Source organism: Galeopterus variegatus, unplaced genomic scaffold (genome assembly GCF_000696425.1).
Source record: "Galeopterus variegatus unplaced genomic scaffold, G_variegatus-3.0.2 Scaffold715, whole genome shotgun sequence".
Lineage (NCBI taxonomy): Eukaryota > Metazoa > Chordata > Mammalia > Dermoptera > Cynocephalidae > Galeopterus > Galeopterus variegatus.
This window is the reverse complement of record NW_007726826.1, coordinates 266,632-289,775: the sequence shown is the minus strand read 5'-3', so window position 1 is coordinate 289,775 and position 23,144 is coordinate 266,632.

Sequence of the window (23,144 nt, the reverse complement as noted above, 5' to 3'; positions counted from 1 at the left end):
CCAGCCCCAGCAGCAGCCGCCTTTTGCCTTTTCCTGCTTCTGTGCATCAGCCTCCTGGTTCACCTGGCATGAGACCTTGAAGACATGATCACCCATTCCTGTGGGTCCCCAGTCATACCAACCTCATGACACAGGGGCAAGAGCTGTGCTTGGATGAGAAGACTTGATTTGAATGCCACCTCTACTGTGTCACACCTGATGACCTTGAGCAAGTTACCTGATCTTTCTGAACCTCTGTTTCGCCTTCTGTAAAACTGGAGTAAGACCACAACAGAGGTCCCCACTCCTTACCACCACGTCACTAAAGCCCTATTTACTGCAGTTCCTTTTACCCCGTACATCATGTCTGCCATTCAACAACAACAACAAAATGACAAGACATACTAAAAGGCAAAATACAGATGTGGAGAGACAGAGCAAGCATCAGAACTAGACCCAGATGTGGCAGGAATGTCAGAATTATTAGACCATGAATTTAAATCAACTCTGATTAATATGCTAAGGGCTCTAGTGGAAAAAGTAGATGGCCTGCAAAAACAGACGGGCCATATAAGCAGAGAGATAGAAATTCTAAGAAAGAATCAAAAATGCTAGAGATTAAAACAAATAACAACACCATCTTATTTAATCTCATAGTATTTTTTTTTTCCTTTTTGTCTTTTTTCGTGACCGGCAACGGATCGCAACCCTCAGTGTCGCGCCCGTACCGGACCGGGACCGGCAACGGCAACAGGATCGCAACCCTCAGTGTTGCGCCCGCACCTCGCTCAGCCAGTGAGCGGCCGGTCTGTACGGGGGATCCGAACCCTCGGCGGGAGCGCCATCGTGCTCCCAAGCGGTGCACTGTAGCAGTGCGCCACCGGGCCGGCCCCAACAGAGGTCATTTTAAATAATAAATGAGATAATATATATGCATTCAACGGACATTACCCCCTCCCTCCCTTTCTCCCTCCTTTCCTTCCTTCCTTCCACCTGCCCCGTCTGTCCTTTCTCCATTTCTAATATCTCTTCAGGAAGCCTTCCTCAGCCCTCATTTTTCTGCAGGCAAGAACAAAGTGCACTTAACTTCTGACCCTCTCCTGCAGCTACAACTTCCTCCAACACACAGTTAAAGAACCAGAAAAGCCCAAGGCCCAGTGGTCTTGGTGGGAAAACAGGAGACTGAAAAACAGGCTGGCTGGAGAGTACGGCGACCCAGGGGCTGCAGTGAGTGGTGGAACCCACCAAAGGGAGGGGAAAGTGTCTTGGGGCCTGCTGCAGAGGGCAGAGGAGGGGAGCCAGCTCAGGTGGCACCCACCAACTGGGAGGTCCTCCCTCGTGATACTGTATTTTCCAGATTTTTAACCTTTGAATAGTTAAAAGTCAAAATTAAAATCACTTGACTGCCCCTCCCAAATAACTTGCATACATATTAACTCAGGGATTCTTCAAATACTCTCATTCCTAAGAAATACAATAATTTCAATTTCTTATGTGAGGGAAAACCATTCCCTATTACTGCTTGTAGAAACTGTGCTTACGCTGTGTTTCTACAGGAGTCTACAGTTATAGGATTCTGGAAGGGCTGTTGCCCAGGAGCGCAGGAGTGCCGAGACATTGCACAGAACTGAGAATACTGGCAGGAGCTGGTTTAAGTCAAGAAGGGCTTGGCCATTCATTGGGTGAGGGGGATAGAAGTCACCTCCGCTCTGCAGTTTTAGGAAAGAGAGAGTCTTCCCTGACATCAGAATCGGGGACTTGGTAGGGACTACTGGTGGGAAGTGTTGAGATACAGCCATCTGCTTCTAGCGGCTGGAGAAGGTAGGTCACATAGTCCCGCCTGGCACCTGCTAACATACCTCTCCCACTCCATAGCCACAGTGCCCAGGGTTAAAGTCCAGTTCCACCACTAATTAGCTGTGTGACCTTGGAAGAGTCCCTTAATGTCTCTTTGCCTCAGTTTATTAATCTGTAAGGTGGAGCTAATAATAGTATCTACATCATGGGGTTGTTTTAACAACTCAGTTATTACACGTAAAGCACTTAGTACATGTAACGTCCAGCACATAACACACGCAATATTCATGTGTGTTATTTTCTTCTCCTTGCTGATGGCTAGTCGTTGACTCATTTCTTCAAGAAAGCTCTCGTTGGTTGAACCTCCAGACTGGGATAGGTGTTCCTCTTCTGCCTTCTCAAATATTTTCTGCTTGATCTATCAAAACTGGAACTATGTTGAATTAAAATTTTGTGTTTAAGTGTCTGCAGAGGATGAGGTGGGTCCTCTGGGGCCGTGGCAGATTAATCAGAGGGAAAAAAGAACAGGCAGTGCTGAGAGTGTTTGACTTCCATGTTGATCCAGGCCTGCCCCCAACCCTCTCGGTGGTGGTCTGCTAGCTTGCTGCCTGCTTGCTAGGCGCAGGTTCGGTTCTAGGCAGAATCCTGCTCGATGACTAGTGTTGTGGCCAGCTGGCCACGAAGGCCTTGGGACTCTGTGGCAGTGCAGGGCCCTATGGAGGAACTTCATCCTGCCACAGAGCTATACTCTCGGTGAACCCAGGAGACATTGTGGAATTTGAGACAGAAAAACCTGTCAATGTGAGAACCCATCTTGCTCTCCCTACATATCAACAGGAATGATGAGGTGTGTGTGATGGCTGTCGTACTCACAGTTCTCCTGGTTTTGGACAGAATTTCTTATTGTGCCTGAATTAGTTTACTGGGGCTGCCATAACAAAGTACCACATGCCGGGTGGCTTACACAACAGAAATTTATCATCTCACGCCTACAAGTCCAGGACCAAGGTGTCAGCAGGGTGGTTCCTTCCAAGGGCCGTGACGGAAAGACCTGTTCTAGTCCTTACATGGCCCTCTTCTCCCTGCGTCTTCACATGGCCTTCCCTTGGTACCTGTCTGTGTCCGAATGTCCTCTTCTTAAAGGACATCTTGGATTGGAGCCCACCATTTTAACTTGATTATCTCTGTAAAGACCACATCTCCAAATAAGATCCCATTCCGAAGTGCTTGCGTTAGGACTTCTCAACATACAAATTTTGGGGCTCGTGGACACGATTCGCCACATGATACTATCTAAAGTTAAAAATAAATAAATAAAAAGTTCCCTGTGATGGAAAAAGGTGAATGCACAGAAGTGTCTGATGGCCTGGACATGTTCAGCCCTGTGATTTGGTCCAGCATATACTGTATAGCAAACCAGCGGGGAAAAGAAAATTCTCTATGCTCAAGGTGAGCCAATGTCTGACACTGTGAGAAAGATCTAGTCTCTGGAAGCAGAAGCCGAATCCAGGCCTGGGTCGGGAGTCAGATCAAGTGTCGGTTAGAACATTCACTCAAGATCAGAGAACTGGCAGCTTTTCTTGCAGAAGAAAACAGGCATGTGAAGTTGGAATCAGGGTCGCGGCCTGCACCGATGAGCAGGCAGAATGATCCAGGAGAAAACCGACTGCCGTGGCAAAGTCAAGCATGCATCTCACCACCCACGGCGGAGGGGAAAACTCATTCCACAGCAACACTGTGGAAGAACAGAACAGAAAAGCAGACCCAACAGGTCTTAAAGATGTCCAGATGGAGAAGCCACGATGGAAAGTGCAGCCTAAGCCTGCAGGAGAGAGGAAATGAAATGACAGGCTCAGTCATGAGAAACAAATGAAGGCACAGTAAGAGGAAGAAAGATGCAAAGCCAGTGACAGGACGAGCTGTGACTAGGAGAAGCTGGAGACCCACACAAAGAGATTCAAGACTTTCAAGAAAAGCAGGACCCTTTCTTCTCACTGCCAGATTCCGTCCCTTGACAAAAGAGCTCGTGATCGCTGGTTGAAAGTGTGGGCGACTGGACAAAACCTCCTCATCTCAAGAAGGGAGGCTGCAGGCCTGAAACAGAGAATAACAAAAAAGAGATCCAAAAATTCAGAGACCAGGCAGAGGTGAGAACCGTGCCCTAGCTCCACAGCGCCCACATGGCATGGAGCCGGCGCTCAGGCCCAGGCCCGACTGTCCTGCTCAGCTCTGGAAGCGGGTCCTCATGCACCCCACGATCACACAGAGCACTCGCTCCCTCACCCCGGCCAGGGCGCTGCTTCCTCGGAGACAGGGGGTCCCACATCCCCATCCTCAGACCCTCGTCCTGGCTGCCAGTCTTTCCTCTTCCTCCTCCTCCTCTTTCCTGAATCTGCTGCTTTTAGTGGACCCAAATGTGGGGTTTGTGGCACGACGACATCCTCTTCCTTCTCCCTGTTCTCCAGGAAGCCTGGACCAACACCCCCAGCCACCGTCACCAGTCCGGCTTCCCACCCAGGGGGCACTCTCCTCCTTCCTTCCCTGGACACCCCCATCCAGGAAACAGAAGTGAGTCACTCCTGGGTCACTGAGCTTCCACATGACCCTAATAGTCAAGATCCTGAAACACCAAAAAGTCTTTAAACTGTTTTGTTTTCAATTTTCCTACAAAATATTTCCAAATTACATTTATTTTTAGTTTTAAAAAGCTCTTTTTAAAATGAGATAAAATAAAAACCTCTTTTGTATAAGTGGCTCTTCATTGTCTCAAATTGCATTATGATAGTATGATAAATTTTAGGATATCTGTTACTGTCCTTTAAGTTATCCTCACATTATATACTCTACTAAAAACAGGACATTTTAATTTGATGAGTCAGCCCACTATTCCCTAAAAAATGTATTTTTTTGTGAGCAGTTCAGCCACAAGACAGATCTGAAATAGCAAAACCCTTTCCTCTGCCAGTGGTTGTAAGTACCGCAGTAACAAGAGAAAGGCGAACGTTTCTTATTGGTCTCAATAAAGTTTAATTGACATTGAAAAATGTTTATAAAGGTCTGATTCCCTGAGCATTCTGAGATGGCCTAAAAGGTCGCTACTATATAGTCACCACATTCACCCTGTACCTCTAATCTCTGTCCTTGCTCAGGAACTAGCATATGATAGATGCCCAGTAATATTAGAGTTTATTTCCCAGTTAAGAGGCAGCCGAGTATGACGGTTAAGACCCTATACTCTACAACCAGACTGTCTAGGTTTGAATTCCAGCTTCACACTTAATTAGCTTTATGACCTTAGACAAGTCATTTAACCTCTCCAGGACCTGGCTTTCCTCATCTGCAAACTGGAGATAATAATAGCACCAACCTGTTAAGGTTGTAGGAAGATTAAATTCAATGAATATATGCAAAACACTTAGGTCCTGGTCTGTCTAAAGTGCTATCTAAGTGCTAGCCATGGTTATTATCTACTCAGCAAATATTTATTGACCTGGGTTGTTACGAACTGAATATTTGTGTCCCTCCAAAATTCATATGTTGAAACCCTAACCCCCAATGTGATGGTATTTGGAGGTGGGGTTTTTAAGAGGTAATTAGGTTTAGATAAGGTCATGAAAGTGGAAGCCTCATGATGGCATTAGTGTCCTTATAAGAAGATGGAGAAAGAGAGAGATCCACACCATCTCTCTCTCTCTCCACACTCACATACCAGTGAAGGCCACCTGAGGACACAGCAAGAAGGCAGCTGTCTACAAGCCAGGAAGGGAGCCCTCACCAAGAACCTGACCATACTGGCACGCTGGTATCAGACTTCCAGCCTCCAGAACTGGGAAAAATTAATGTCTGTTGTTTAACCCACCCAGTCTGTGGTAGTTTGTTATGAGAGCCCAACCTAAGACACAAGTCCTGGAACCTGCTCAGACAAGTCTTTTGGCTCTCTGGATATGACTTCCCCAATCAACCCCGGGTTCCTTGAGCCCAGTTTGCTTTGCTCATGAGTGGACCGCTTCAACCTTCCAAGTCGTCCCCTTCAATCTCCTTGCAGGGGACTGAGGCGCTGGTAACCTTTGCTCCCCCGTCCATCTCCGTCTGGAGACTCCTGGCTCTCCCTCGTGGCTCCCTGCCGGACCAGTCCTTCCACCTCCACCACCATCCACTCTCCAGACAAGAACTCCATACTGCCCAGGGCATCAACATTCGGACCTCCAATTTCTCCCTCTTCCAGCCCCCCTTGCACCAGCTGCTGGACTCGACTCTGTTTCGCTTGTGTCACTTCTTAATCTAATTACTATGTGTGTTTACCTATTTACTTACCTGTCCCCTTCTCTAGACTGTACACTCTGCTCTGAGGACAGAGACCCATTTTGTTGACATTTTTGTATCCATTTCATGTTGGGTTTTCCAATCCAACCAGACACTCATTCACTCCCTCAACAACCACTGAGCCGCTCCCTATCAAACACTCTGATTGACATTGGGTGTTCAAATAATGCCAAACTATCCCTGCCCTTAAGAGTCATCCAGTCTAATGGCGCACTAATAACTTCAACCCAGCATGCTGGAACACAGATGTGAGGGACCATGGAACAGGGGATGGTGGACAATTCTGTCTGAGGGGCTTGGCTCAGGAAAGGCTTCACAGAGAACTGGGTCCATGAGTAAATATTCCTTAGGCTGACAAAAACTCTGGGGCATCCCAGACAGAAAGAAAAGTACCCTCAAGGACCAGAAAAATGAAATGCAAAGAATATTCTCTGACCAGTAAGCCAAGTGACATGGCAGGATCGCAGGCTTGCTGTGCACCTTATAACACGGCTGTGTGGGGCGAGGGTATGGCAGATGCCAGTCCTTCTCGCTAGCATACCCTTCTCTTTGGCTAGATGTCGCCAAACCATTATTTAGTGAACATTTCCACTGTGCCAGCCACTGACATGAGTGCTTTACATATACTGCCTTGTTTAATTCTCATGACAGCCTTAAGAGGTGGCTACAAATTCTCCCTGTTTTTAGATAAAGAACATAGGCTCCAAGTGACAAAGTACCTTGCCAGAGGCCACACATAAGTAGTGGAGATATGATTTCTACCCAGGTGGGTCTGATTTAACACATTCATGCCTTCTGACACCCACTAAGCCCAAGTGGGTGCCCTGGGGCCCTTGGTATGTCCCATCACAATGCATTGTAATTGCCTCTTTACTTACTCATCTCCCTCTAGAATGTGGGTCTCATGAAGGCAGAGACTGTGCCCTGCTCACCACTGTCCCCAGTCCCTGGCACACTGGCTTGCAGAGCATGGGCATCAATAAGTGCATGCTAAAAACGAATGAGCGCATGAGTGAACAGGGCTTTGAATTCTTTTCCAATTTGTTCTACCGCCCATCCTCTGTCCCTGTACTGTGGGGATCCTGGTTATCATCCTGAAACAGAGATCTAGGTGTGAAACCCCAGTTCAGTTCTGCTCTCTCCTGTGGCACTGGGCCCAAGGCTGCATGGACAGATAACCTCCCCAAGTTCAGGGGCTCCCACCACCATCTTAACCTTCCATTATCATCCCCACCTGTGCTCATAAAAGGTAACAAAGCAGGCCGGACTGTTATCCTTTAAAAGGCCCTCTTACAAGGCCTCAGTCGATGCGTGGGAACTTGGATTTCAGGAGGGTTCCCCACCATTCTCAGGGCTGATAAGAGCAACTCACTGTTCCTGAACTGTTCACACAATGTAGTTTATACTGAACACCCACTTTCCTTCCAGGAGTCTGGAATTTTGGTAGATGGTAGGCAGAGGGTAGCGACGTAACAATTCCCCAGTAAAAACCCTGGGCACCGAGTCTCTAGCAATCCACCCCGGTTGGTAGCATTTCACATGTGCTGTCACAATTCTTACTGGGGGAATTAAGTGCATCCTGTGTGACTCCACTAGAAGAGGAGCCTTGGAAGCTTGTGCCTGGTTTCCTTCCACTTTGCGGATTTTGCTTTGTATACTCGTGCTGTAATAAATCACAGCCATGAGTAAAAACTAACTGTACGCTGAGTTCTGTATGTGCTCCTAGCGAATCGTCGAACCTGGGAGTGGTCTTGGGGACTCCAAGATACTGTCTCTCCACAGAAGCAGGGTTATGACATACTTCCTGTCTAGTCCTGTCCATTAATCAGAGGAAACACACACCCAGAGCCTACAGGGGCCAGCAGGAATGTTAATGTGTGCAAACGGCTGAGTGGGATTGAAGGCAAGTTGGAAAGTCTAAAGTGGGCAGCTGCTACTCAGCTCCTGACCACACAGCAAGTCACCAGTAGACCCAGACAGGGGGGTCACAACCACTGACATTAAAGCATCTCTCTCCCTGCTAACAACAGGTGCCCCAAATGATAACAGAGAACACACTGGAACAGGCTCTTTGTGAAACCAAAAAAATGTTTTACATCTTCAGACACAATGAGGGTTCTTTTAAAATGAAATATACAACAATAGGGGATGTTTGTCTCGACTTTGTGAAACCTGCAGGAAGGTAGAACACAGCTCACTTACAGCAATGGGCCACCGCCCTGCTTGGATTTCCTTTCTGTAGTAAACCTTCTGACCTTCACGACATGGTTGTCAAAAACATTCCCATATGTCAGCACCCACTCTCAGAATCGGCTTATATCAAGTTATGCTAAGACGACTAGATGTATGGTAACACAAATCTTTAAAGCTTTTAAGCTGAGCAGACAAATGCACGAAAGGAAGTAAACTACAGTTTTGACAGTGATGACAGTCACTCCTTACACGGGGAATCTCACTTCTAGTTTACAAAACCGGCCTTGGTTCTAGATTGATTAGCAGTGACAGGCAGGAAGAGGGAGAGGAGTCAATAATGACCCCTGGGACCATGGCTTGAAGGACTAACGGGTTTCCCCTATCTTTGAAGGAATGTCCATGCGTGACCCTGTGGCTGCAAGCAGTACATGCCACTACCTGGTGAAGCTGGCCTTCCTGAAGGAGTGTTGGAAAGACGAGGTCTGCACAGCTACAACACTACCATCTGGGTGATAGCTCAGTTCCTCCCCTGAGACCAGTACCTGGACATGGCCTCACTCTCCTGAACCTTCGCGGAGGAGTTTGTGTGCCTTCACTGGCCTAGGTGTCCTCATAACCCTCTGCCCATCCGGCCCATCTCTTAGAGGCTGCTGTTCTTCCTCCCAGCTGCCCCGCCCCCCTGTATCCCCGCATTCAGTCCTCAGCACTGTCTATGCTGCCCTTGGACCACACCCGCTTCCACGGCTCCACCAAGCACCTGTATGCTCAGGACGCCCACGCCAACCCCTTCCTCACACATGCTCCAGTCCTACACTTCCAAGTGCCTCCAAACCACTGCTCCTCAAAGTGGGATCCCCAGACCAGCAGCATCAGCATCACCTTGGTGGGGACTTGTTAGAGATGCAGATTATTGGGCCCCCGCCCCAGACCTACTCAATCAGAGACTACAGGAATGGGGCCCAGAACGTGTTTTTTTTTTTTTAAAGATGACCGGTAAGGGGATCTTAACCCTTGACTTGGTGTTGTCAGCACCACACTCACCCAGTGAGCAAACCGGCCATCCCTATATGGGATCCGAGCCTGCGGCCTTGGTGTTATTAGCACCGCACTCTACCGAGTGAGCCACAGGCCGGCCCCCCAGCAACGTGTTTTAACAAGGCCTCCAAGTGCTTCAGGTGCATGCTAACGTTGGAGAATTGCTGCAACACCCACCTGCACCTGCCTGCCTCGCCACTGCAGCAGTTCTAAAATAGAAGTATTCTTTTTCTAAATCCAGCTGACTTTCCTAATTCTCTTAGGGCTATCAACAGTTCCCCACAATACAAGATGAAAACAGTACAACCTGAGTTTGATATAGTGAACCTCCAAAACACAACAGACATTTAAGAAATTCTACACTGACTTGTGACTGTAGGGTAGGAAGATAATTATCCACATGGCTGCAGAGAAAAAACACTGCCATGCAGCTTGGAAAAGAGAACAAAAATGTAATAACTCATGTCTACTCTTCTTTTGGGGGTACTCGAGAATAAAATACAGTATCTTAATATAATATATAAATACTGCATTAATATAACTTTTAAATTGTATTATATATTTTAATAAGTATGGTCAGGGCTGGCCAGTTAGCTCAGTTGGTTAGAGCTTGGTGTTAGAACACCAAGTTCAAGGGTTTGGATCGCCACACCAGCCAGCCACCAAAAAAATGAAAAAACAAAAAAAAAAAAAAGAAAAGAAAAGGAAGATTGACATAATAATAAATATTATGCTTAAAATATCTACCATCTACACCAATCCATTTCGTTGTGTGTGATTAACATCTGAATGGTGCATGATTTTTGTGTGGCCATTAAATCAGCAGGTAGAATAATAAGTCCCTGACTACTTACTCCCATGACCCCAAGAAGCTATGTATACATTAAGTCTTCGTGCAAATCTTTTGGAACATCAGGTATTATTGGCAAATAAAAAGATAAGCCAAACCAAACATAAATTCCTGAGGCAAATAAAAAGATAAGCCAAAACAAGAAAAATTCCAAAAGAGCAAAGGGCTCAATTTACATTTTCAGTATTCTTCTAAACCACTGAAACCACAAAATCTATTCAAAACTGATTTTCCTCTTTCCCTATCTAATTTTCCCTTATGAAAGAATAAAGTCAAGAAAGAATGGTCTAATAAGAACATAAAAAAATGCTTAATATCATTAGCCATCAGAGAAGTGCGAATGAAAACCACTTCACACCAACTAGGATGGCTAAAATAAAAACAGACAGACAATAGTATGTGCACATGAGGATTTGAAGAAATTGGAACCAGCATACATTGCAGGAGTGATTGTAGAATAGTGCAGCTATTTTGGAAAACATTCTGGCAGTTCCTAAAAATGGTAAATATAGAGTTACCATATGTTTTCACCTTCTAGGTATATACCAAGAGAAATAAAAACATATGTCCACATAAAAACTTGAACATGAATGTCCGGAGCTGCATTATTCACAATAGCCAAAAAAGTAGAAACAATCCAAACGCCCATCAATGGATGAATGGGTAAACAAAACGTGGTATATCGATACAATGGATGATTATTCAGCAATAACAAGAATAAAGTACTTATATAGGCTGCAATGTAGATAAACCTTGAAAACGTGCTAAGTGAAAGAAGCCAGACACAAAGGGCCACATATTATATGATTCCATTTATATAAAATGTCCAGAATAGGCAGATCTATAGGGACAAAAAGTAGATTAGTGGCTGTTGGGGGCAGAGGACGGGGATTGAGAGGTGCCAGCTAAGAGGTGGAGGAGATTGGAGATTTATGGGGACATGTTCTCCTTCGGGCAACAGAAACGTCCTAAAATTGATTGTGGGGATGGTGACTATATTAGTCCGTGTTGCTTATAACATGAACACCTAAAACTGGGTGATTTATAAAGAAAATGAAATTTATTGCTAACGGTTCAGAAGCTGGGAAGTCCAAAGTCCAGGGAACACATCTGGTGAGGGTCTTCTTTCTTTGATGGTGGCTTTACAGAAATTCAGGGGTCTCACATGGCATAAAATGGCAGAGCAGAGACATTCACGTGCTCTCTTTTTAAAGCCCTCAGAACCACAGCCCTGACCATCATTATTAATCCATTCACTACCACATGGTCCTACAATTTAATCATTTCTTCAAGGCCCCACCTTTCAATTACCTTAGTAGGATTTCCCACCCTTACACTGTCACAGTGGGGACTAAGATTTGGAGGATATCAATCTACGGCATTCTGCTCCTAGCCCCCCAAAACTAATGTACTCTGCACATACAAGTACATTCATTTCATCCCCATAGCCCCAAAGTCTTAACTTGTTTCAACTCAATAGTGCAAAGTCTCAAGGTACCATCTGCGAAATCAAAACAAGTTATCTACTGCCAAGATAGGGTACATATTCCCATTCAAAAAGGGATAAATAGCCCAAGAGAAAGGGGTAACAGGTCCTAAGCAAGTTCAGAACCCAGCAGGGCAGGCATTAAATCTCAAAGCTGGTGAATTATCCCTTGACTCTGTGTTCAACATCCTTTGCATGCTGGTGCAGGGGTTGGGTCCCCAAGTCCTCGGGCAGCTCCACTTGTATGGCTTTCTTGGTCTGAGGCCATGCTTTCAGCTCTCGCAGGCTGGCGTTGCATGCCGGTAGTTCCATGATTCTGGGGTCCATGGCAGTCCCACTCCCATGGCTCCACTAGGCATGGCATTGAAGGGATTTTCTGCTGCAACTCCCATTCCATGTTTCCTCTCCGCACAGCTCTAGTGAAGGTTCTATGAGGTGAATACACCCCTGTGACAGATCACTTCCTGGGCCCCCGGGCTTTTCTATACATCCTTTGAAATTGGGGTGGAGGCTCCCAAACTCTGCATTCTGCTAGCTTAGAGATTTAATACTTCATGGACACTGCCAAGGTTTCTGGCTTGTTTTTTTCCAAAGCTGTGGGTCTGGCCACACCTGGGGGCAATTTAACCACAGGTTGAGCAGCCAAAGCAGCTGGGGTGCTGGTGCTGGAAGCAGCTTCCTGAAGTGGTCCTGGGTAGTGAGACCATGCAGGGCCCCTCAGGCCTTTTCCCCAAGACCATTCCGTCCCCCTAGGCCTCTGGGCATGTAATGGAAGATTCAGCCTCTAAGATCTCTGAAATGCCTTCAAGGTTTTTCTTTTTCCCTTCTCTTGATAATCCCTTTCTTCTGTGCTCATCTTCTTAGCAAAGGGCCCCTAGGCTACACCCTTGCTTTTGTGGCCAGGCTGAAAGTTTCCCAAAGTTTTGTCCTCTGCTTTCATTTGAATTATAAATTCTGGCTTTACCTCATGCCTTTTCTGCCATAACTCAGCATAAGCTGTTTCAAGTTGCCATGCAGCTTCCTTAATGCTTTGCTGCTTAGAGATTTCTTCCACCAAACACCCTGGTTCAGCACCTTGAAGTTTCACATTCCATAAAGCTTTTGGACATGAATAAAATGTAGCCAGGCTCCTTGCAAGTTCATGGCAAGGGTGATCTTTGTCTCAGTTCCCATAAGTCCCTTCTCATTTACGTCCGAGATCTTCTCAGAATGCTCTTTACTGTCCATATTTCTATCAGCATTCTGCTCACCACCATTTAACCAGTCGCTGAGAAGTTCCAAACTTTCTTTGGTTTTCTTGTTTTCTAAAATCCCACCAGCATCTAGGCTTTTTCTAGCCTGCTCCTCCAAATTCTTCCAGCCTTTCCTCAACACCCACTTCCAAAGCCCCTTTCACATTTTCAAGTATTTGTTATAAGCAACACCCCACTTCTCTGGTATCAACTTTCTGTATTAGTCTGTTTCTGTTGCTCATAATATAAATACCTGAAATTGAATGATTCATAAAGAAAATGAAATTTATTGCCTACAGTTCAGACAATGGGAAGCCCAAAGTCCAGAGAACACATCTGTTGAGGGTCTTCTCTGGTGGTGGCTTTACAGCAATGCAGGGGTCTCACATGGCAGAAAATGGTGGAGCAGAGAGAGAGAGAGAGAGAGAGAGAGACTCTCATGTGGTCTCCTTTTAAAGCCCTCAGAACCACGCCCCTGACCATCATTATTAATCCATTCACTATAGCACGGTCCTACAATCTAATCACCTCTCCAAAGCCCCACCTTTCAATTATCATAATAGGATTTCCCACCCTCTCTATCTTGCTACAGTGGGGGCCAAGTTTCCAATACCTTGTACTTTGGGGGACACAATTTAAGCTTCGATAAGTTTGGGGGAACATTCAATCCACAGCAGTTACACAACTCTGTGAATATATTATAAAACATTGAATTATACACTTTAAATAGGAATATTGTATGGTATGTGAATTATATCTCTATAAAACTGTTTAAAAAAAATATATCCTAAAGCTGGAAGAGAATTAAAAACAGACTCAGTTAACTAAAAAGTGTTATGTAAACTATGTAGCTTTTTCTGTCTCTTTTGCATTATAAATTTCTCCCAAATGTAGATAAAAGATCACATTTATTATCATTTCACAACTTACAAGCACTTTTACAAATAAGGTCTTTTTGAGCCATCACTATACTGCTGGAAGGAGATAATTATTGCTCTAATTTTATATACTAGCATGTGGCAACTCCAAGTTTACAAGGTTTACTACGGTTCATTCAGCTGGCCAAAGTAGAGGTCAGTTCTTCTGCACCTAAATCCTTTGCCTTTTCTTTTATGCTGTGCAGCATCTCAGGATGCCAGGTAGATACTGTGAGGTTGATATGCAGAGATGATACTTCTGACTCATCTCAATAAGGAAAATGCCCATGACTTGATTTTTTTGAGAGCTGGACTAGCTACACTAAGATCACATTTGGACCAAGTATAATTGAACTCTTAAGAGGTCTCAAGGTACCATGGAAAGAACCCTTTCCTCTTGAGTCCTTTTCTTGTTTGAAATTTATTTCAGTTTTGGCTCATATTTTTATTTGCCTAGCACAGTCTGATGTTCCAAAAGATCTGAATGATGAATTAATGAATACATAGCTTCTTAGAGGTAAAGGGGAGTTAAGTAGACAGGGATTTATTATTCTACATGGCAGGACCATGGAAAGAACCATGTTTTCAACCAAAAAGAGCCAGGTTGGCCTCAATTTTCTCAATGAGGAAAAAAAGAAATACCACTCTCAAGATTGTTGTCAAGATTTAATGACAATATATCTGAAACTTCTCGATTCATGATAGGCACCCAACAAATGTGCATTGATGCTAAATCAAATATAGTACAATACTTGATCTCTCCTATGGAGACCAGTGGTTCTTCTGGACACTCAGGATTCTAAAACTCAGTGGTGATCAATATCAGGGGGTTGATCAGAAAAAGGAAAAAAAAAAAAGGTGTTTATTGGATTTGCCAAACTTGAACTGACTATGTAATTTTAAGGAAGAACTTATTGTTAATTTTATGTTAAATATAAAATTGCATCCTCCTGTAACTTCAGATTAATTTTACAATATTTTAGTTTGCACATGCATTAACTTCAGATTAATTTTACAATATTTTAGTTTGCACATAGATTCTAGTGTGTGTGTGTTTATCCTAGTGACTTATATAAATAAATTATGTATCAGAATCACCTAAAGTGCTTTTAAATGCACAGATTCTAATGTAAAGATTCTGATTTAGTAAGTCTGGAATAGTTGGAGAATTTCCATTTTCACTAAGCTCCCAGGTGATGCCGCAAACATCACTGAATCACTGATAAACTATTCACTGGACATTTCCTAATGATTTTTTTCTCATGCGCGGCCTGCAAAACAGCATTTGTTCACCAAATAAAACAATGAATCCTTGTTATTTCAGAAGAGAATGTACTGTAGGAGTGGAAATCTCTTCTCTTTTGCCTTACTAGACTTAAAAGGAAATAAAATTCTGAAATTCTGTGAATGTAGGAATCTTCTGAAAAAGGCTAATTTTCTGCCAAATCCTGTCCATCTGAATTACCTTCACTTACCACTTCAAAGGGACTTTTCAACCAAAGAAATCTGTAAATTCCTTCCTACAAGTTTAATAACCTCATTCTGATGAATGTCAAAAAACAAAAAGAGTCAGGGTCTTAAGAGAAAAAAGAATCTGGGACGAATATGAAGGATCTCCCACTATTAGCTATTTATTAAATCTTCCCAATATCCCTGTATTCTGAACCACATTCTTGATCTATAACAATGACTTTCTTAGATGATGAATGAAATATTTTATTGGTTCAACAATTCACATTAATGTTCTCACTGAAAAGTGTATCCTCAAACCACAGGCTGGACGATTTAAAGCAGATGCAAACAGATGACTTTCATTATTACAAGGCTTTTCTAAGTTATACAAACATTTTTATAAATAGAAGTGATGTCACTGGACTTAGACTCATTTAACATTGAAGAAGAAACAGTCGGTTAGCTCAGTTGGTTAGAGTGTGGTGCTAACACCACCAAGGTCCAGGGTTCTATCCCTGCACAGGCCAGCAGCCAAAAAAATAAAAGAAAAGAAAAAAAGCAGAAACACACGAGTCTGGAGTATTTTGGAAAATTATTTCAAATCTTTTTTCCAACGTTTATCTGTGACCCCCTCCAATATTTATCAAGCAACAACTTTTTTCTTAAGGTTTGTTCCAACTACTTTAAAAAATGAGTTTGAGTCAGTGTTAAAAAAACTAAACTCAATATCAACAAGACACCTAAAATAAAAGAAGTTAAAAGAAGCAGTTGGAAATCACCAGGCATTTATGCTTAGCTAATTAGTACAGATTGAGCCTGGGTAACTTCATTCTGTTCCAGCCAAAATAAAAAATAAATGCTTATGGGTTTATGGTTGTTTCTCTTAAAAGAAAGCACATGCATACAAAGAACCTGGAGCTTTAGTGCCTTTACCACCCAAGAATTCCCAAATGTTTGTTCATATTCTGCCAACATAATTCTGCTTTTACTTTACATTCTTATTCAACTTAAAAGTATCCAGAAGCCCAGGGGCTGGGGGAGAGGAGGAATGGCATTATTCTCTAATGGGTATAGAGTTTCTGTTTGGAACAATGAAAAAGTTCTAGGGGATTGATAGTGGTGATGGTACATTGTGAATGCTCTTAATGCCGCTGAATTGTGCATTGAAAAATGGTTAAAATGGTAAATTCTATGTTACGTATATTTTACCACAATAATAAGTATCCAGAAAAAACCGCAGGCCAGTATGCTAACCACATTTCCAAATCCTGCTAAGGAGCCTATCACCTTGGGGTGAAGGGGCTGTGACCCATGCATCTGTAGTGTGTTTGTCCTGGTGGGCAAAATGAAAATTCAAATTTAGGTTGGATGGAAATGTATTGTAAATCACTCCTTCACACCGGACAGAAAACTTCACCGCAAGATACCCTAGGCCAGTGCTTCTTCAAACGTTGAGGTGCAAACGGAAGGTGCAAGCAAACGGATATCCTGGGGATTTCTTTTTGAATTCTCTGAAGCTGAGAGGGGATTCCCTGTGGATAATGATTCAACAGATCTGGTGGGGCCTGAGATCCTGCAGTTCAAAAGACCTCCCACCGCTACCCCGACTTAATGGCCCCGCTGCTGCTGGACCGTGGGCCATGAGCTACTTAAAGTAGGAAGGCCCCAGAACACTTGGAAGTAAACAGACTATATTACCCTATCGGTCTAACCATCTAGAATCTCGTTCTCTTCACCAGGAAACACAAAGGATAGATGGTATCTTTCAAGTGAATTGGTTAAGAACTTACCTACCAATCACCGTTTGTAAAAAATGTGTTGAGAAAGTTGGACAGAAGGCCTAGCTCTGCTGGGCGGCCTCCCACCCCTGCTCCGGAGCAGGGTGCGGATGCTAAGGGTAGTTGAGAAAAGTCTCCGTTGCGCAGAAAGCCCTCATGCAAATTTCAAAACAGTCTGGAAAACACCCTTCTCCAGCTCGAAGAATGTCTGGAATTCAGTGGCTTTTCTCCAACATAAAGATCTCTCCCACTCGGTTTTGACGGAGAGTTCCCTAAAGAAGAACCTTGCAACGCAGCCCCGGAAAACTGACAATGCCCGGCATGTGGACAATCTCGGCCCCTCCCTTACAAATAGGTCAGAAAGTGCAAAAAACGGTTTTAGAAACGTTTTCTAGGCTCTGCGGGCTGCATGGCAGGCAGCACCTCCAGGGCCGTGCAGCCGGGCTCCCCGGGGCGCGGAGGTTTCGGGCTCCCCGGGGCTGCTCCGGCAGCCCCACCTGCTTCCAAACAACCAGCGCCGCCCTCCGCGTCCGCACCGCAGCCACCAGCTCCTGCCCCCTCCAGAGACTGTCGTCTGAGCCATCAGAAACTCAAAGGCCCTTTTAATCTGGGTTAGAAAGAGCTCAGCAGAAAGAGAAACAGCTCCCGTCCCTGGCGGGAGAAGGTGCCAGGCCAGGTAGGGAAAAGAAGGCGGCTCCCAGGCACCTTGCAGCTGCCCCAGGTGCGTCCTCAGACCCACCGCCTGATTCCACCGGAGAAAGTCTGAGGCGCTGCCGTCCCAGAGAGGAAAAAACAAGTGCCCAGTAACGTTCACCCCGAGCTCCACAGGGAGATCTGGGGGGACATCGCCTCGAATTGACTCGCGCTGCCCCTCACCCCCGCCAGGGCGCCGGCGCACCGCAAATCCCTCCCAGGCACAAGTGGGGACAGGCCGGGGGCTCTGCCTGGTCGCGCGGCGGGCAGTCCCTGGGCGCCCCGCCAGCTCTCCGGGGGCCGGGGACGGAGAAGGAGGAGGGTACTCGCCTGGAGACGGGTGGCGGCCGCAGCCGGCCGGGTCGGGCGCTTGGCGACGCGGCGCCAGCTGCTGAGCGGTGTCCTCCGCGCTCTCCGCACGCGTCGCTGGCAGAGCCTGGCCGGAGCCTCCGCGGCCGCTCCCGTGTCCTACTGGGGCCCAAGCTATTTCCTGTTTGGAGGTTTAGGAGAAAGAAAAAGTGTCTGCCCAGGACGGGAGCAGCGGCAGGGGAACAGGGTGCCGCAGGGGCGAGGCGGGGAAGGAGACGCAGCTTCTTGCGGCGCTACTTTGGGGTGTTGGGAAGGGCGAGGGGGTACCTCACACGCGCCACCCAGCGGTGGGGCAGGGGCTGCGGCCGCAAGGGTGGCCTTCCTGGAGCCCGGACGCCACTCCCTTGTCCCTTCCCTTCGGTGTGAAACAGCAGGTGAGCTGACGTCCCGCACGAGAGCGGGAGGAAGTCGCTGCGCCGCCTCCTTCACTCGTGCCCGGGGCTGCTCTCTGAGCCCCGGGGCTTTGGGCAAGGAGCCGGCCCGCTCACGACCCCTCAGCGCCCAGGGGACGGAGGGGTGCGCCACCGCGGGTGGGTGTTCGGTGGTGGCGGTGTCGTCGTTTGTTGAGGGGTGTGCGAGTAGGACACAGGTTAATAATGTGGGTGATAAGTTAATTTTCATGATCAGCTTCCGTTCCCCTCCCCCAGCGACTTCGCCCTTAGCCGGGATCACTGGGTCTGAGGCCCCGATCCGGAAATACCGGTTCCTCGGCGGGGACAATAGGTGAGGGCGGGCGCGCCAGCCAGAGAGCCTGCTTGGTCACCGCGGAAATCACCGCCCCACGACAAAGGCAGAGTCGTCCTGGGGCCCGAGCCTGCACCTGGCAAGCAGGTGTTCCTTCCACTGAACGTGGTCTTGCTAAAACTCCCGGGACATAGTGGAGAGTTATTGTTTCCTAAGCACAGAGTTTCAATTTAGGATGAAGAAAACGTCTGGGGATGGACAGTGGTGATGGCTGCACGACAATGTGAATATACTGATGTCACTGAATTGTACACTTTTTAAAAAATGGTTAAAATGGTAATTTTTATGTTGTGTATATTTTACCATAATAACCAAAAGGATCTGCTGTGACCAGGTCAGTTAAATTATAGTGCCTTGACAGACCTGGGATGTCAGTAATCACGCCCTCCTGTCTTGGCAAACGTTATCATAATACCGTGTTACTTAGAAGCAGCCATAATGGCACCAGAAAGCCAGAAAGTAACCTAGAATACTTCTTATTACCCTTACCCTCAATCCCTGCGTGTAGTGTGTAACCTAGTAACAATCCCAAATCTGTGTTATGTACAACCGTAGGAAACCTGATGATGTACTTGGGTGGGCTGTCTTTCTTTCTCCTTTGACCCTTCCCTCTTCTTGTGATAATGGAGCGTTGAGCTCTGCAGGCCTTCTTTGGAACACATTTTCAGAGCAACCTGATCTATGCATCTCCCCGGTTGCAATTGTCATATTGGCTCAATAAGTCCTTGCTATGTGTATGTGGTCTGAGTTTCTTTTTAGGTCAACAGCCATGATAGTAGTAATAATAAACCCTGGGAAGGATGCTGTCATTCATTCAAGACAACTTTGCTTAGGACTGCCAAACCCACCTTTCTTCCCCCACATGTAAAGAAATAATTTTTGCCAGAAATAATGGAATGAATAACCGTACTTTTTAAAAACTCAAGTTCATTTAGGTTAGAATTCTGGAGATACCTATCAACAAATTATTTAAAGAGAGGGAAGATTGAGCCTAAAGGACAGTACAATTTTAAGAAAGATGAAGAGTAATTTGTTGGAAGCTAAAGTGTTAGCAAGGTAAATAAAAGTGTATATAATACACTACTGTTTACCTAAGAAAGCAGGAACACACATACATGCATTTGCTTATATTTTTAAATGGAAGGATAAATTAGTAAATAAAATGGTAGCCTATGAAGGAGGGATGGATCACAGGATGGAAGGGACAAAGGTAGAAGCTTCTCTGAATATACTTTGTTTTGTAGATTTGACTTTGGAATGATGTAAATGTTTTACATAATTGTGAAACAAAATTAAGTCAAGTTTTAAAAAATCAAAAGCAGGGATGGTGGGTTGGCTCAGTTGGTTAGAGCACAGCCTTCTAACACCAAAAAAGAAAAAGACAAAAGAAAGAAAGAAAAAGAAAAAAAATCAATAGCAAAATGCAACAAATGAATGGTCAAGTTGGTGGCTTAAGCATTGTCAGATGACAAAATGACAACAAATTTAGGTGAAAGATCTTAATTGGCTTTTATTTGCCATCCTAGAATGGGGTAAAACCTCATTCTACAAAGAATGCATGTTCTTAAGAGCTGAGCAGAGGAGTTTGGTTTTAGAGGCAGAAAAGGGCCGAGGAAAGCAGAAAGTCAATGACAAGCAGATTGGTTGTCTCGAAGTTACTTTCCTCGTAGGGTTAAAACAGAGGGACTTCCCTAGCACGCCTCTGGCTCAGGTAAACTGGGTCCATTTTGATTGGTTGCTGAGAATCTCCTGTTTTTATGAAAAACTGGCCTGTTTCAGAGTTCAGTTTTATTGTGTGGCACCCAGCACGAGTGACTTCATTCTGACTTGGTGCCGTCTGCTGGGGCCTAGTGCTGGAGGCTAGTCCAAAACAATGGACTCCTATGGATTTTATTTATTTATTTTTATTTTATTTTATTTTTTTGTCCTTTTTGAGACTGGCCGCACCGCGCTCAGCCAGTGAGCGCTCCAGTCATCCCTATGTAGGATCCGAACCCGCGGTGGGAGCGCTGCTGCGCTCCCAGCGCCGCACTCTCCCAAGTGCGCCACAGGCTCAGCCCCTATGGATTTTATTTAATACCATGTAAAGGGAAATTGTATCAGGTGACTTTAAAACACAATTATTTGACTACATCCTTTAGGGATATACCTAAGGGTGAAGAGAATTTTTAAAAAACACAAACTGTTTCTCAGTAATTATAATGTCAGTAGTTATTATGTTATCCTTAGGAATTAAGATTTTTCAGTATAAAAAATGAAATTGAAGAAGTTAAGCAATATTAAAATTTGAATTGAAATTAGCATTTAGAACTCATGATATACTTTTTTAAAAAAGCACTGAAAACACCACCAAACAATGACCAACCTGGTAGGAACAAGCACCCCTAGATCCCAGATTGTGCTCTTTAAATACCATTTCCCCTTAAAAGGAACAAGGTCTCCTTGGAGAAGTGGCTGATTTTAGGTCTAGGGCAAAAAGTATCCAAAATAAGCCTGGAATATCTCATCAATTCAGAAAGCAAGGAAGCTATAAGAAACGAATAGGTTGATGTCAAATGAAATACGGAAACAACTTACAGACGCTCCCATTGGCCAACGTGAGATAAATTTGAGCATCAATAAGAAAAATAAATGCAAAGAACTGATATATCAAATATGTATATATCTATGAGTCATAATGATACTTTTTAAAAAAAACCACCTTAATTGGTCACTCTGGAAATATAATAGAACTAATTTATTATTTTGAAAGCTGGTAAATGGCAAATAAAGGGAAAGAATTGCACATTTTACCTGCCTTTTCTTTTTTCTTTTTTTTTTTTTGTCTTTTTTACTGACCAGTAATGGGATCACAACCCTCGGTGTCGCGCCCGTACCGGGGACCGGCAACGGGATCGCAACCCTCGGTGTTGCCGAACCCTCGGCGGGAGCGCCGCCATGCTCCCAAGCGGCGCACTCTCCAGTGGGCCACCAGGCCGGCCCTTACCTGCCTTTTCTGTACTGCATCTGACACTTCTTTGGTACCATTTCGGATCTTCTCAGCTTCTTATTACAGCCACTACTGCAGCAACAAGTTCTAGGTGGGCTCTGCCCAGTTTCACGCAGGACAACTTGAAAAAAGCCTCACCTCTTACCTCTCACCAAGGACTTCTCTGTTAACGACAGTATGATGATCCATGGAAACTAGGTGCCCATGCATACACCACCCTAACATGTGGGTGAATTAATGTCTCATGGTCTAAACTTTGACCAGTGGAAGATAGGAGCTGATAGGTAGACATTCCTCCCTTTCCCCCGAGATGAGGTTTCCTGAGACTCACTCCATACAGCTTCTCAGACGGTCACACAGGGCCAACCAAGCAGGTGCCTGAAGCAGCGCCTACCCCGCGAGGCTCCTTGAATTGGCTCTCCTGCCTCCCCTCCCTCACTCCTTTTCCTAGGACCACACTCCCCAGTAAAGCCTTTCTTTGTCTCTAGGCTCTGATTCCTGGGAGACCCAGGCTAAGATATGTACTAACTGTATCTTACAATAACTAAATAGTTGATGAGGAAATTATTCCAGCCAATAAGTAAGAAAAGACAAAATGTGAATACAAGCATTTTGCAAAACTAGTAAAATAATGGATCAAGGCAATAGTCATCAAGGAATGGCCACTAACATCACAGAAAAAGAGATCACCAGGCATTATGTGCCATCTGATGGAAAAAATACAACCACAAATGACACATTATTGCCCAAAAGAGCAAAGTTGAGCCTGATCCAGCTTCTAGATCCAGCTACCAGTTTATAAAAACTACTGGAATAGAGAAATGTGTTAAACAACACTACTGCAGGGTATGATCCACAAAACCCAGGATGTAAGAAACTCTAAAAGACAAATCACCCAGTTTCCTCAACAAGTAGCAAGGCTTTAAAAAAAGATGGAGGGAAAACCTATAGTTTGAGAGACAAGTAATGTCATGAAATGTAATATGTAAATCTTGTTTGTATCCTGTTCAAACCAACCAACCACTAAAAAAACTATGAGGAAAAAAAATTATGAGATACTTGAGGAAATTTTATATTGTTGAAGTTAATAAAAACTTAGGAAAAAATTTAAAAATGCTTTATTCACATGTCATTGGTTTAATTTATTTAGTGTATGGAGTTCATGTTGCTACTATGTGTGTTTGAGTGGTATATTAATTTTATATATATATATACGTTTATGTATGTTATTCACACACCCACAAGGGGCCTGGTACTTCACAAAACTCATGGAAAAAGGGAATGAAAAGATAGTATGAATCTTTCCA